Source organism: Acinonyx jubatus, chromosome E4 (genome assembly GCF_027475565.1).
Source record: "Acinonyx jubatus isolate Ajub_Pintada_27869175 chromosome E4, VMU_Ajub_asm_v1.0, whole genome shotgun sequence".
Taxonomy (NCBI): Eukaryota; Metazoa; Chordata; class Mammalia; order Carnivora; family Felidae; genus Acinonyx; species Acinonyx jubatus.
Window position 1 is genome coordinate 21,604,850 of NC_069395.1, and position 17,021 is coordinate 21,621,870.

At 35.2% G+C, this 17,021-nt stretch overlaps 1 long non-coding RNA gene across 2 annotated transcripts in view; it reads left to right on the top strand.

The window, feature by feature from the left end:
- The window catches only part of LOC128313079 (uncharacterized), a 549,707-nt gene that overhangs the window by 190,627 nt on the left and 342,059 nt on the right, over positions 1-17,021 (top strand). The gene's annotated exons all lie outside the window — the stretch shown is intronic.

Consider the following 17,021-nt stretch of genomic DNA (forward strand, 5'->3'; position numbering starts at 1 on the left):
GTGGGGTCTTTTGTGGTTTCATAGAAAATTTAATATTATACTAGTTCTGTCAAAAATGTTCTTTGTTTTGAGAGTGATTGCATTAAATCTGTAGATTGTTTTCTGTAGTATGGACATTTTAATGATATTTGTTATTCCCAAATATTCCTATGAGCATGGAATATCTTTCCATTTGTGTGTGCGATCTTTTGTCAGTGTTTTATAGTTATCAGAGTATAGGACTTAGATATGCTTGGTTAAGTTTATTTCTAGATATTTTATTATTTTTGGTGTAATTGTAAATGGGATTGTTTTCTTAATTTCTCTTTCTGCTACTTCTTTATTAGTCTCTAGAAATGCAGTATATTTCTGTGCATTGATTTTGTGTCCTACAGTGTTACTGGATTGATTTATAAGTTCTAGCAGGTGGTGTTTTTTTTTTTTTTTTTTTGATGGACTCTAGGGTTTTCTATATAGAGTATAATTTCACCTGCTAATAGTGAAAGTTGTACTTCTTCCTGATTTGGATGCCCTTTCTTTTTGTTGTCTGATGGCTGTCTAGGACTTACAATACTATGTGGAATAAAAGTGGTGAGAGTGGACATCCTGGTCTTGTTTTTGATCTTAAGAGAAAAGCTCTCTGTTTTTCCCCATTGAGTATGTTAGCTGTGAGTTTTTCATATATGACCTTTATTATGTTGAGGTATGTTCTCTCTAAACCTATCTTGTTGAGGGTCTGTATTATAAATGGGTATTGTAGTGTGTCAGATGCTTTTTCTGCATCTGCTGAAATCATCATGTGGTTCTTATTTTTTCTCTTGTTGATATGATGTATCACATTGATTTATGAATATTGAACCACTTTTGCCTCTCAGGAATAAATCTCACTTGATTGTGGTGAATGATTTTTTAAATGTTTTGTTGGATTGGTTTGCTAGTAATTTTGGTGGGGAGGATTTTTATATCTGTATTCATCAGCAACATGGGCCTATAAGCTCTCTTTTTTCTTTTTTTGTGGTGCCTTTAACTAGTTTTGGTTTCCGGGTAATGCTGGCCTCATATAATGAAATTAGAACCTTTTGTTCTGTTACTTTTTGGAATAGTTTGAGAAGAATAGGTATTAACTCTTATTTAAATGCTTGGTAAAATTGACTTGTGAAGCTCTGTGCTCCTGGACTTTGGTTTCGAGGGAGTTTTTAGATTACTGACTCAATTTCATTGCTCATATTCAGTTAAAATTTTCTATTTCTTCCTGATTCACTGTTGGGAGGTTATGTTTCTAGGAATTTATCCAATCTTCTAGGTTGTCCAATTTGTTGGCATATATTTTTTCATAATATTCTTTTATAATCCTTTGAATTTTTGTGGTGTCATTTATTTCTCCTCTTTTATTTGTGATTTTGTTTGAGTTCTCTTGCATGTGCATGCTTTTTTTTTGTTTTTGTTTTTTGTTTTTTATTTTGTTTTTGGTTGTCAGTGAGTCTGGCTAAAGATTTATCAATTTTGTTAATTTTTTCAAAGAACCAGCTCCTGGTTTCATTGATCTGTTCTGTTTTTTAGTTTCTATTTTGCTTATTTCTCTTATAATCTTTATTATTTCCCTTCTACTGGTTTGGGATTTTGTTTTTCCAACTCCTTTATGTGTAAGATTAGTTTGCTTATTTGAGATTTTTTTTTTCTTCTTGAAGTAAGCCTGTATTGCTATAAATTTACCTCTTAGAATAGCTTTTGCTGCACCCCAGAGATTTTGGACCTTTGTGTTTTCATTTTCATTTGTTTCCATGTATTTTTTGATATCCTCTTTGATTTCATGGTTGACCCATTGTTTGGCAGCATGTTATTTAACGTCCATGTGTTTGTGTTATTTCCAGAGAACACGTATTTGTGTTTTTCTTGTGGTTAATTTCTGTTTTTGTAGTGTTATGGTTGGAAAAGATGCATGGGAGGACTTCGGTCTTTTTGAATTTGTTGAGACTTGTTTAGTGGCCTAATATGTGATCTGTTTTGGAGAATGTCCTGTGTATGCCTGAAAATGTGAATTCTGCTGTTTTAGGATAGAATGTTCTGAATATATCTGTTAGTTCTATGTAGTCCCAGTGTGTCATTCAAAGCTACTGTTTGCTTACTGATTTTTTATGTCGATGATTGATCCATTGGTATAAATGGAGTGTTAAAGTCCTGTACTATTACTGTATGCCTATTAGTTCTTTCCTTTATATTATTCGCTGCTTTATGTATGTATAAAATAATTAGAAGTTGCATGTATAAATAATTAGAATTGTTATGTCTTCTTGTTGGATTGTTCTCTTTATGATTATAAAATGTCCTCCTTTGTCTCTTGTTACAGTCTTTGTTTTAATGTCTATTTTGTCCAAAATAAATATTGCTATCCCAGCTTTCATTTGACATCTGTTGACCCAATAAATGCTTTTCCATCCCTTCACTTTGAATCTGTATGTGTCTTTAAGTCTGAATTGAGTGTCTTGTTAGGTATCTTATAGATGTCACCCATCTTATATAGGGGTAATTTTTTTTTATCCATTCTGTCACCCTATGTCTTTTGGAGCATTTAGTCCATTTACATTTGAAGTAATTATTGATAGGTATATATACTTACTGCCATTTTGTTGTTTATGGTTGTTTTTGTAGCTGTGCTCTGTTCCTTTTTTGCTCTCTTTCACAATTTGTTTTCTTTAGTGATATACTTGAAATCCTTTTTCTTCTTTTGCTGTCTTTTAATGGTTTTTGATTTGTGGTTGCCGTTAGGCTTATATATAAAACATCTTAGGCATATAGCAATCTATATTAAGCTGATGGTTGCTTAGATGTGAACCATCTGTATTCTTTGTGAACCTTTCTGTATTCTTCTCCCCCCACCCCTCACATTTTAGGTATAAGGTGTCATACTTTTTATCCTTTTATTTTGTGAATATCTTGACTGATTTTTATGGATATATTTAATATTACTGATTTTGTGTTTTCTACTTCTCTTATTCCTACTTATGGTGTTTCCTTTTCTATTCAGAGAGTCCCCTTTAATATTTCTTTTAGGACTAGTTTAGTGGTGATGAAGTCCTTTAACTTTTGTTCAGGGAATTCTTTATCTCTCTTTCTATTCTGAATGATAGCCTTGCTGGATAGGGTATTCTTGGTTGGAGGTTTTTTTTTTTTTTCCTTTCAACCTTTTGAATATATTATGTTGTTCCTTTCTGGCCTGTGGTTTCTGCTGAAGATCTGCTGATAGCTGTATGGGGTTTCCCCTGTATGTATTTGTTTTCTCTTGCTGCTTTAAAATTCTTTGTCACCACTTTTTGCCATTTAATATCTGTGTGTCTTGGTTGAACTTCCTTGGGGGTTCTCTATGCCTACTGGATCTGAATATCTGTGTCCTTCTCCAAATTTGGGAAGTTGGCAGTTATTTTTTAAAATAAACTTTCTATTACCTTTTCTCTCTCTTCTTCTAAGATAATGCATGTGTTACTATGTGTGATGGTGTTCCTGAGTTCTTTTAGTCTATTTTTACTTTTTATTCTTTTTCTCTCTTGTTTAGCTTCATTGCTTTCCATTGCTCTCTCCTCCAGGTTGCTGGTCTGTTCTGCTTCCTCTACTTTATTATCTATTCCATTTAGTGTATTTTTAATTTACTCCTTGAGTTTTTCATCTCTGATTCTTCTTGGTTATCAGTCTCTTTGTTGAGGGTCTCACTGAGGTCCTCCACTCTTGTCTCAAGTCCAGTGAGTATCTTTATGACCATTATTTTAAATTCTCTATCAGTCATATTACTTATCTTTATATACCCCACAGAAGAACATGGATGTAGGCATGCTGTTGGCAAGTTAGGTGGAGATGTTGCACTATGCTGGTTCCCACAGGTATTGGTGTGTCTAGGCTGGGGGTGGGGGAGTGAAATGGTACCTGCCAGATCTTTTGTTATTGGGGAAGTCTCCCAAAGATACGTGTACCTCCAGCATGTGTTCTGAGAGTAGTGAATAAATCTTCCTGTATACCCTAGGCATTTTTCCAACTGCTGCTTTTATATCATATCTCAATGGGGCTCTTTGTTGTACTGTCTCTTGAAGGGTGGGGATTCCACCCTTTTGGCTCTCCCAGAGCTGATTTTTTAATTTCCAAGTGTTAGGCCACACTGATGGCCCCTCTGGTTTTCAAAGCCATGTGTTAGGGGGAATTTACCTTTCCCATATCAATCTTTCATTTTTGTGGTCCCCAGCATGGGGTTCTGGTCCTCCCCTCTCTCCATGTCAACCATGCCTTTCTCCAGTGGAGAGTCTTGCAAGTCAATTTGACTTTTGACCTGTCTCCACCCTTTCTGTGTTCTTTAGGTACACTTTTCTCTACATTTAGCTACGGAACATTTGTTGTGCCAGTCTTTGGGTAGTTTTCTGGGTTATTTACACCCATGTGGGTGTTACCTTATTGTGTCTGTGGAATGAGTGAGCTTAGGATCCTCCTACTCAGCCACCTTCCCCCAACATGTCAAAAACCACAGTATTTTTAACAAGCCATTCAGTACATTAGTTTTAAATGGTTACTGTTTTGTTATTAACTGTGGTCACCATGCTGTACATACTATCCCTATGACTTATTTTATAACTGGAAGCTTGTACCTTTGGACTTCCTTCATTCATTTCCTGTTTATTATAATAAAGATGCTGAAGAGAACTATTAATGTGGCTTTTAAAAGGAATTCATCTGATATGATTTGTTTCTATTTCATAGACTATAATATTTTAGAGATGGAAGCTTATTATCATAAACTCCTTATTTTATACCTGCAAACACTGAGGGTATGGCATCATTAAGAGACTTGTTCTAGTTTCATTCACTGCTATAACTTTGGTACTTAATATGATCTCTGCTACAAAATTGATTCTCAATATTTGTTAGATGAATTATTGTAAGTAAGCTTTTCATTGACAAAAGTATGGTAGTGAAAGATATGATTCTATTTCTCATGTTTCTTCTACCCAAGCTGTTCTTTGCTTGGCCTTGACTGTAAGTCTCAAAAGTTATTTTTTAATAGCTTTGTGAAAAGAGAAATAAAAAATTGTATCTTATCATAGAAAGGTAATAAAACACCTCTTAAATAACTATGCCCAAATATTAATAAACTCCACATTTATGGAAACATTTTTATTTTAAAGTTTTGTGAATATGTATATACTTACAGGAAATCTTAATAGAATAGGGTTGTGAAATAACTTCAACAGGCATAGATTTTGGTGGTAAAAATCTTCCTTTATTTCAGTCTAAATTACAGATGTTTTGACAACAGATGGTCCTTCTTTTTGAATGTTGGAATGCTTTCCAGTTATACCAATTCAATGACTTTTAAGGGTATCTTTAAGGGCTTACGGTAGTCTACCCATGCTAAGGTCCTATAGAATTGTATGCAATACAGTCACCTTTTGCGTAAGTGTTTACAGTGTTAAGCAATCAGAGATTGGAGAACCTATTTAGAGAATTGCCAGAGATGAAGCTGGCATGGGTAAAGAAAACAATTATTAGCTGCCAATATTGTGGGTATATGAAATCAGGCAAAACTCAAAGGAGGAAGAGAGGCAAAAATCAGAAGAGAGAAAATTTGGTTTTCTGAGAAGTTTCCTGATGGAGGAGGGAGAAATTAGGGTCTCCATTAAACAAACAAACAAACAAACAAACAAGAATGTTGCTGTGATATTTGGAAGGCCTACGATGGGTTTTTGACCTGAGAGTAGAAGGTTCTATCTGGGAATCATACAGGGGTGAGTGTCTTTAGTAAGTCACATTAACAGGCTAAGAAAGACTGATAGTGTTTTGACTTTTCCTTTGAAAAACTTATTCCTGGGTGACAAGACTTGGTGTTCAATATCTACTAAATAAAAACATTTCCCCGACTTCCTACCACTTTCACACACTCAAGGACTAATTTATATATATTTCACAAAAATTCCAAAATGTTTTGAAAAAACACAATGATTTAAGATTCTAATATTTTCAATTATAGCCTAATCAAGTCTTTTGAGCATTATCTTTAGAAAAGAACATGGTCAGCTTAAGTCTTTGTTTCTCTCTCTCTCTCTCTCTTTTACAAAAGTTTTAGCATTCTGGAGCTCTTATTTAATAATGCGGTGGTATTATTATAATTCTTTGTTAGCCAAATTAGGCGTTTTTCTTTCAATAGAAGTTTATTGAAGTTTAAATAAACTAGATACTTTTCTAGGTGCTCTATAAATATGTAAAGCCTTTAGTATTATGCAGTGGTAGGCTTTGTTGATTTTCCTGGGTAATTCAATCTTTAAATCGAACCTTTGAAGTATATAGAATCCTTAAAAGTACTTAAAAATTCATTTGTGTCTGCAGTTGTTTGAAATCTGTACTGCTGCAGGATAAAATATTTCCACTGAAGATTTCTCAAAGAGCTAGCTGCAGTCTGTTATTGAATATTTGGTTTGTGGAAATTTGGGGGGAACAATATGGGATCTTTTTTCAAAGCAATATTAATTGATTCATTATTTATTTCACAAGTATTTATTGAGTATTTGTGATTTCTGGTGCATTATGTTATGCATTGCATTTGCAAAGGTTAAGACATTCTTATCTTGACTCACTAGAAGTTTACATGCTGATTTACAGTTTGATAAAGACCCTTCAAAACTGGAAACTAATGATGTCTTGCATTCGGCCCATAAAAACACTGAGAAATTGTCAATTCCATAGTGACAACCGTTGGGTATTATATTCCTTGTTCCAGGAGATGTTAAGTTCCATAAAACTGTGTGCATGTATGTACCTATGTGTGTCTGTGAATGACAGGGAGTAGGTGAAGCTGAGGGAGTTTGTTTAATAATGAAAAGGCTAATAATGAAGAAGGTTCTTTTTCATTAAAAAAAAAGTGCGGTTATATTTTATGCAAAATACATTCTCACAGCAGTGATGTGTTGGAGCTGGCTTGTACCCACTCCTGAAAGGAGACTTGAACCAGCTGGTAGGAGACGATTGTTAAATTTTCAAGAATTTTGTGAGGTGATTGTTAAACACAGCTGTTTATTAAAAACTAACAATAAGTCTATAATTAAGTAAATTATACGAAAATCAAATTAATGTTAGATACCCATCATGTCCTGATTTTACCACATTTCATTCTCTATGTTCTTGAGTTCGATTACATGTATTGTACCTGTATGGAGGAGAAACTGTAATACAGCGTGCTACGGGGCAGCTCTTCCCAGCTCTGCATTCGGTGACATTAGGGTGATAGCTTGAAATCGGCTGTGGGAGTATTTACCCTTCAAAAATAGGCAAACACTACAAATCAAGTCCCCCACTTCAAACTGCAAAAGGCAATTGTTAAACATTTGCTGACATACCACTGACTCACATGAGAGGCTCACCACTCTTTTTTGTTTCAAAGGGTAGAATCATAGCCTCATTAACATTTATTTTCTCTTAGTCCAAATTTGTCATTTCTCACCTTGTAGGACTTAAGTGAAACAGATGGCAAATCTTTGAACTAATTAATCACTGTTCTCAGAGTTGCATTTTGTGTTTAAGGGAGCTGATGTAGGACACAGAGGAAACGAAGGCTTCCCAAGTCAAGCTACAAACAGAATTTACTTTGTTTAAAGTCATGGCAGTGTAGAAAAGCAAATAAACAGAATTAAAATGGGCATAAAGAAACTTATTTAGTGTCCTGTCAGTAGTGAAGCTTCTTGTAAAGACATGGATTAAATGAATATTCATCCCAGATTAATAATCATTCAGTAATTATCTCTGGTGCTTTGTCATTATGAGAACAAGCTAGCATTACTTCATCAATAACTGGGCATTTGGGGGGCAATTATGTATCTCTAACAATTCATTGAATATACAGGATATTGAGTCCAAAGTATATAAAAGTGCATGCACACACACACACACACATACATAGATACATTTTTTGGTATATTACAGCTAAATATCATTATTTTCATTACTTTTTATATTTTACTAAGCTCCTTATTATTATTAGTTCACATGTAAAGTTGTGGTTTTCTTACTGAGGAAACTGAGAAGGCCAAGTGATCTTAGAATTTTAACAAACCACATATAAAAAAATATGAAAAGGAAATAAAAGGATAATAAGAAAAAGCAGTTTTATGATAATTGGTGGAGAAAAATCTTTTAAAGAATTAATATTTAGCTTTGTTCTGCAGAGAAAGTCCATTTATAAAACTTCTGTGTCTATGTAGATCCAGAGGTTAACTAAGTTTTTTCTGTAAAAGGCCATATAATAAATATTTTAGGCTTTGCAGGGCATAGAATCTGTTACAGTGATTCAGCTTTGTGGCTGTTGTGGTGCTGGAGAGACAGTGTGTAATCAGAGACAGTATGTAAATGAACAGTAGCGGCTGTGTTCCTGTAAACTATTAAGGGGTCAAGATTTGGCTCCTGGGGCTGTAGTTTGCCAGGACTTGATCTACAACAGCAGAGATTTGGTAAATCACCCCAGATGAATTTCTCAGAACAAATGTTCTCTTTTAGGACCTGAATTACTTGACTAGGGATTCTATTTTGATCACAATTTTGGGGGAATTATGGAATTTACCTTCATTTTTGTTGTCAAGATTGATGTGGCAGGGAAATAGGAGTGCACTCTCACCGTTTGCGGTGGACTGAGGTAGTTATCCAGATGTTTTACGCTCTAGAGTATTTCCTCAATTATCTGTGTGCAGTTTGTGAGACTGTTGTAGGAAATCTTAATCCCAATCTTCTAATGTGATTTTCACATTTAGAGGCACATGTTAAATTTGCTGGTCATAAGATCACCATGAAATCTTATGGATGGGAAATGTCAACCAAATCCTTGGTTTAAGGATTTATCTTTTTAAACAGGAGATTTCAAGAGTAAGATAAAAGTTTGGGAACTGAAATGAACATATTTCAATAATATAAGGACAAGACAATACTTTTCAGTCCTCCCTTTGTGAAACTGTCCTGAGAACAAGCAAATAGAACCTACCCACTGGCTCCTGGAGGATAAAATGTGAACCAACTAGTGTACGTATTGAGGCTGATGGTTACTTTTAACGTTTTCTGGGTATTTCTCTGGTGGTGTTTTGGATAAAATTAATATTTAGATTGGCAAACTGAGTAAAGCAGGTTGCCCTCCATTATGTCTGTCGGCCTCATCTAGTCAGTTTGAAGGCCTGAATAGAACAAAAAGACTGACCTTTCCCTGAGTGAGTCAGATTTGTTCCTGCCTGATGGCCTTTGCACTGGGTCGTTGGCTTTTTTTTCCTGCCTTTGGACTCAAATGAAACATCAGCTCTTCCTGTGTCTTGAGCCTACTGGTCTTCAGATTGGAGCTGTACCAGTGAGTCTCCTTGCTGTCAGGCCTTTGGTCTCAGACGGAACTAAACCATCAATTTTCCTGGGTCTCTAACTTGCTGGGACTCACCCTGCAGATCTTGGGACTTGCCAGGTTCTATAATTGGGTAATTCCCTTATAATAAATCTCTTTCTGTATATATTGGTTCTATTTTTCTGGAGAACCCTGACCAATACATTAAGATAAGTTTGCTTATCAAGACTTTTTCAAGATGGTTGCCACACTCCATCCAACAATCCAAACCGTTCTGTCATAAACTCTGTGCAATTCTACCCAGTTTTCTGCTTTGCAAGATTTAACCCCAAATCACCTAGCCTGGTCTTTTAAGACTCCGTAAATATGGTTAACTTACTTTTCCTTTTGGATGCTACCACAAGTGGATCACGGAGATTCTCTCTCTTAACATAGGTATAATAATCATACTTTTGCTCAAAGCTGTTTTTTTCTGAAGGTCTTAAAGAGTTGACAGATAGAATTTACTGGACATTGATTCAAATTAGGTACACATTCATCATTCAACAAATATTTACCATGGACCAGGCCTGGTTTTTGGTTGCTGGGAGTGTGCTGGTCAGTAAGAGGAATGCAGGCCTCTTGTCCACGTCTAACAGAACTTAGATCTTGGGAAATTCTCTCTACTATGGAGACTTTAGTTGTGTAAACCCAGACTTATTTCTCACCTGATGCTGACTTTCTTTCCACTGGTAGTTGACAGTTTCTCTTGAACACCTTCTGTAGGAACTTGTAAGTAAAAAGAGATGTGCTCACACATAATAGCACCTGCTTGTCATATGTCCAGGATGTAGTAAAACTGCTTCTGAGTTCAGTTCTGTTAGGCCATTTTTCCCAATCCACTGTTGAGCTTTCTGTCCCTCCACCTTTACCATGTGTTTATGAAAAGGCAACTGGGATCTGTTTCACACATACACGGACCTATTGACTTGTGATTCTGAACAGACCCGCTGACTCGTATGTGGGCTGCAAGTCAGATATAAACTGCAACCCTTAGGTTTAGCCGGATGCTGCAGTGAAACTCACTTCTGCCTCCAGTGTGTCACAGTTCGTTGGCATTTCGTTTCTGTGAATGTACTCAAGATAACACAAATCTCCCATTAAATTGATGGATGATTTTTTTTTCTTTTAGGGTAAAGCAAAATAAGAATCAATCCTTCACTTGATTAAAAATAATCAAATTTCATAAAAGTTATGACTTAGAGAAAGGAAGGCTGACATTTATAATGATTCGAGTAACTGTTTTCATGCAAATGTCTTTTTTACATTCTGTTCACAAAAAGATCCTCAGCAGAGTAGATCTTGTCACTTACTTAGAGAAGAGTAAAGATTATGAAAAGTAGCAGGTGTTGGGGAGGAGAAAGCAATTCATTGACATACCTGCTGCATATATTAAAGAAAGGTAAGTTATTAAAATATATGTAGCTGTGTTTGAAGTGAGCTACAAATTGCTGAGAACCAATTTTTCAAAGCACCTACTGTCTTTACACTTGTGACTCCAAATCCACAGGTATGTAACTGGTCAAATGCAGCTAATTGTGCCTATATTTGGTCCTATAGCAAGGCAAGTGGCCCGCTATATACCTAATTAATTACACAAGGGAGCAATTATTTCCGTACACAATTTTTGTTGGGAGGCTCTTCCCCCCGCCCCCCTCCTTTTTGGCACGTAGCTGTTGGGATACCTGTTGAGGTAAGAGGAGTTCTTTCCAGCTAATATTTGGCCTTGCTTTTGAAATAGTTGTGCACAGAAGCTTAGCACACCTGTGCCAAAAATCAATGGAAGGCATTCCTTTGTTTTTTTTTGCTTTTGTTTGTTTTTTTTTTAAATACAGACTTTGCAGCTCAAACATAACCAAACATATCTGGCTTCATTCTCTCATAAAATGAGTGTAACTAATTAGAAAAGCAAAAACGTTACTTTTTATTACAAGACTGTGTTAATGCAGTTGCTTTAGTTTGCCATTATTCCTTAATAAGAGACAATAAAATCACCATAATGCATGGAAAACAACTATCCTCTCTGGGATAAAACTGGATTAATGACATATTTTGTGTTTATAGAAACAAACACAATTTAGCAGCCACTCCTCTCAGGAGATTTTTCTTAACCAGCAACCAGGTACTTATTTCAGACCTAAAAAGGAAAACATAGTTAATAATATTGAAAGGTTATTAGTGCAATAGGATACTTATCATCCTTGCACAGTAGAGAAAGCAGGTTCGTTTAAAAGAATCATAAAGAAAATTTGCATATTTATATGAATCATAGGACTGTTGGCTTTTTATCTCTCAAGGTTTACAGTTATTTTTAATTATGAATTCCCTTGCCGATTAGGATCTAACAAGGAAGAAAGTAGTCATTTCTAAATTGAAAAGCTGAAGTATTCTTTGTTAACATAGTTTGAACAGTGAGATAAACTTTCAGATGGTGAGGTGGCATTTTCAGCTTAATTAATTTTGACTTAAAAGTCATAGATGAATAGGTTGTCCCTTAACATGAGCCACACCTCCCAAATGCACAGTGAATATACATTATATACCTGAGTGCATTGGGTAGTATTGCACTGAAAATGGATGGAGTAGAAAATTTCACATATTTCTTTGTGTTCTTCTGCTCATACTTTTCTTTAAATGAACATGACTCCTTTTAATTGAAAGCAGATTTGTAAATTGAGGAGTAATGTTTAGCCAAGTATATTAGTTTTCTGTTGTTAGTGGCTTAAAACAATACAGATGTCTCACCTTATAGTTCTGGAAATTGGAAGTCTGAAATGGAATTCACTGGGCCCAAATCAAGGTTTTGACAGAATTGTATTCCTTCTGGAGGCTGAAGGGGAGAATTTGTTTCCTTGCCCTTTTTAGTTTTTAAGGATGCCAGCATTCCTTCACTCATGGCCTCTTCCTTTGTCTTTAGTACCAACATTTGCATTGCTCAGACCTCTGCCTTCTCTGTTACATCTCTGATTCTGATCCTCCTGCCTAGCTCGTGTAGGGATCCTGGTAGGATGATTATATTGGATATACCTGGATAAATCAGGACAATCTTCCCACCTCAAGATCTCTAATTTGGCAAATTATTTTTTTTTCTACATAGAGTAACATATTCAGAAGTTTTGGGGAATAGCACGTGCACATTTTTGGGTAGCCATTATTTGACCACCACCCTCACTCATTGCTTGACTTATTTAATTCCTGATTGATCGTTTTATGCATTCACATTATTATTATTTTTTTCCCATTTCTTAGTGCTTTCTTTTGAATGTGACATTTCTCTTACATGGATTCTTAGTGGGTTTCTGGTGAATATATCTGCTTCTAGTGATAAGTAATACTGTGGTTGAGACAATTACCTACTTCTTCATTTTTATCATTCATTTGTGAAACTAAGATTTACTGCCTCTTGGTGAAAGATGCTGGGTAAAAAGAAATCAGTAATGACTCACATCAGATTTTTTAGATATAAAATGGTCCTTTTTTTTCCTTCTTTGAAATTATTGAAAATCACTTCCAAGAGACAGACTGTAGGGTGATGAACTGTTATTACTTACCCCTACTTATTTAGATTTGTGAAGTTACTGTGGTTAAAGTGACAAATGATAGAGATCCTAAATAGGTGTTAAAACTTTATTTTCAAGAAACAGAATTTGCCATACACCTAAAACAAAACTGAACCTCATTTAGCTTCTGCAGTGTGTTGCCATTTCAGTACCATCGTTAACTTAAAATGGATTTTTAAAAAACTGAGGGGCGTCTGGGTGGCTCAGTTGGTTAACCATCCAACTTCAACTCAGGTTCTGATCTCATGGTCTGTGGGTTTGAACACCGCATCAGGCTCTGTGCTGACAGCTCAGAGCCTGGAGCCTGCTTCCGATTTTGTGTCTCTCTCTGCCCCTCCCCTGCATGCTCGCTCGCGCGCTTTCTCTCTCAAAAGTAAATAAACTTTAAACAAAACTGGATTTTCATCCAATGGGAAATAAATCTGAGACTTTCTAACACCAATCACATCCAATGAAATGAAAAAAAGTTGCTACATGGAAAGAGGAAGGGACTATATTTTGTATATAACTCAGTACAAGATAGTTACTTTAACATCTCACAAGCTCTATTTTTCTATTTCCTATATATAGAAAATTATATAGATATTTTTTAAGAAGCTTTGTTATGCTATACGATGCGTAATGTTTTCTGAAGGACTTAGTGCATTTTGCAGCATTCTATGTATGTTGAATTTCGTAGAGAAACGTGTGAGAAATTTTAAATCTTAAAGGTGTACTGGTTTTGTAGGAATTCTTTGAGTTTCAATCAAATGTAAACCCATTGAAGCACCTTCTCGGATAAAACTGCCAAGCTCTGCACTTTGTGTTCCTTTCAGGCTGTAGCTTTGTCTTCCAGTAACTCCACTAAAAGCTTCCAGTTCAATGGATGAACTTCTTCTTTTACTTCACTAAGAAAAGGTCAAATTCTATTTCCCCCTCCAATCACCTCTCACCACTTACAAGTGCTGTGATGCAGGGTGAGTTATTGAAAATCCTATTTTACCTTGAGATGTGCAGTTAGTGCTTTCAAGGTTTCTAATCAGAGTTGGCACTTTCCTGTCCCTGCTGATTCTTTCACTGCTGAAATCATTTCCCCTTTATTCTAGTTGTTTAAAACAGCCTCAGAAAGACCTTTCCTCTGACTCTTCATGTATATTTACATGTTACTATCTGGACATATACTACAATGGCCTGATTTGAGGATTGCTGCTCTTTGGGAAAATGGTAAAAATGTAAAATAACTTACTAGAAAATAGCATAAAAGAACATAGTCAAAAATACACTCAGCACATAGTGAACTTGGAAGAAAAAAAGTGATTTTATAATATTTTTAAATAGTATCTGCATGCAAGATTCTGAATTTACTTTTAAATTTATAAACCACATATATGAAAAGCATTATTAGATAGTATATACATAATATGTACTATGTATGTGTAAGTAAATGTAGTGGTTACAAAGTGTATTTCAAAATAGCTTCATTTGGAGGATAGACCAAGAAGGATGTGAAATGATGTTGAGTGAGACGGTGTTGATGACTCCATCATTAAAAAATTTTGGTTAAGTTTTTTAAAGAGGATGATTGTGACCCTGACCATGTTAATTTATGAGTTTGCTCAGTTTAGCTTATGACATATTTTTAAAAAACCTTACTATTCAAAATAATTGGCATGTAATTCAGTATATTGCAGCCAGTTGGTAGTGATGCGTTGGCTTTGGCCATGATCATTGAGCAATCTCACGTTTTCTATACAGAGATAATCATGTTTTCAGCATAAAAAACCCCATAAGTTCTTATAAATGGGTTAAACTTTAGCATTAAGAATTTCACAGACGACAAAGAGCAAGATTTAAAGCAATAACATTTAGCTACAATTAACCCTACACATATGAAATTGTTCTTATTCTAAACCCATTCATTTCTTCAGAGTTTATCAGAAAGCTCTTTGTATAATGCACTCACAATGCTTATTCTGGAATTGTGACTTGTATGGGCATTGGGAATAACTTTGTCTCTGCAGTGTTAACTGGGATGTTTCCACAGTTTCTGTCAAAGTTCAGGTCGAGCCTCCATTTCTGTTGTTTCCTTCTCATTTTTTCTAGTCTTCTAATAAGCACATTGTAGAAACACAACAAATGAATATATGAAAGTAAGACATACACAAAATTTGTTATTACATGTCCTCATGTAGACACTCTTTGGATGCCTGCCGGAGAGAAGTCCTTAAATGTCAAGAGTGGTAAGTAAATTGCCCCACTATCTCAATACTGAATTTATTACGACAGACGCGTCTAGTTGTGATTTATATAAACTTCACTGTGATAAGGCTCATACAAATGTATTACTCTTATTCTAATGTAATTTAATGGCAGTGATGTGATGTTATTTTACAGAGAAATTCTGGAACATGAAAATTCAAAGAGATACTAAAATCTGTTCTCTTGAAGTGTCATGAGCCCTGACTTCTGGTTTCCAGAGATGGGTTATTCAGTTGAAAACTGAGGTTAGATAATCAATTGTCAGGATATTGCGTTAACAATGTAGACTTAGCAGGTATTTCATGGTATCAAAGAAAGAGTGGAATTAAAATGTAAAACCTTTATTTCTAGTCTACCTCTGCCCCATTTTAGCTCAGGTAGTCGTGTGATTTGAAGTTTCATTTCTAAATCAAGGCATTATACTTAGTGATATCAAAATACAATTTTTGGATGATTCAGGTCTATATTGTCACATACTTGGTGGTAACTAATAATAGCTACCCTGCTTTCAATTTTGCTTCCAGTTCATCCTACACACTGCTTTCAGAACAGGCATCACAAAAGATGTCGTCTGATATCTGCTTCTGAAATTGTTAGCTATTCCTTGATGACAATAGTTGACCCTTGAACAAGGCAGGGGTTCAGGTGCCAGCCTGCCTTATGCAGTTGGGAATTTGCATTTAACTGTAGACTCCCCTAAAAGTGAATTACTAATAGCCTACTGCTGACCGGGCCTTGCTGATAGTAGAGCTTGTCAATTAACATGCATTTTGTATGTCGTATGTATTATAAACTATATTCTTATAACACAGTAAGTTGGAGAAAATGTTAAGAAAATCATAAGAGAAAATATATTTACTGTACTGTATTGACTGAAAAGCTTTTGTGTATAAGTGGACCCATGCAGTTCAAACCTGTGTTGTTCAAGGTTTAACTATGGGAGAAACTCACCATAGACTCATCTTTATCTGCCCCCCCCTTTTTTTAATGTTTATTTATTTTTGAGAGAGACAGAGACAGAATACGAGAGGGTTAGGGCAGAGAGAGGGAGGCACAGAATCTAAAGCAAGCTCCAGGCTCCAAGCTGTCAGCACAGAGCCTGGCATGGGGCTCGAATTCAGGAGCTGTGAGATCATGACCTGAGCTGAAGTTGGTTGCTTAACCGACTGAGACACCCAGGCACCCCAGCCCCCACCTTTTTTAAATAACTTTGGTTACTGAGTTCTCATAAGGTTTCTGCTTCAGCCAGTTTACTAAAAGGAAACCAAAACAAATCAGGAACCAACACACACAAAAAAGCTTTTCAGCTCTGTATTCTGCATCAGAATGCCTTTTTTTGCCTATAGGAAAAATTTCTACATGTTTTCAGAATATGGACATTATTTGAGTGCATTACATTTTTGATCTGTATTTTCTTCACATTTTTTATGAAGACTTCTCTATTCTTAAATTTTAATCTGACACTTACTTGTTTACTCATTCATATTCTTATTCCTTTGATTCCCAAATAGAATATAGACTTTTTGAAGGGAAAATGCATATACTCCTTTGTATAATTCTTGGTAAATGGGAGTGCATAGTATTAAAAAAAAGGCATTCACTCAATACTTCTCAAAAACAATCTATACTTTAGAACTCTTGTTTTCATAGAATTAAAAGAATGCATTTCCTGATACAAAAAATAAGGTTGAATGAAATTCAAATAAAACTTTGTTTTTTTCTAGCAAGGTAATTTTAAATAAAATTATGTGGCTAGGAAAATGCTAATACAGATTTACATATCAGACCCCAAGATTAATTGTTAAGTATTATTTTATTGGGTTCTTATTATTTGAGATGCTATCCATGAGATTCTTAATTTTTTG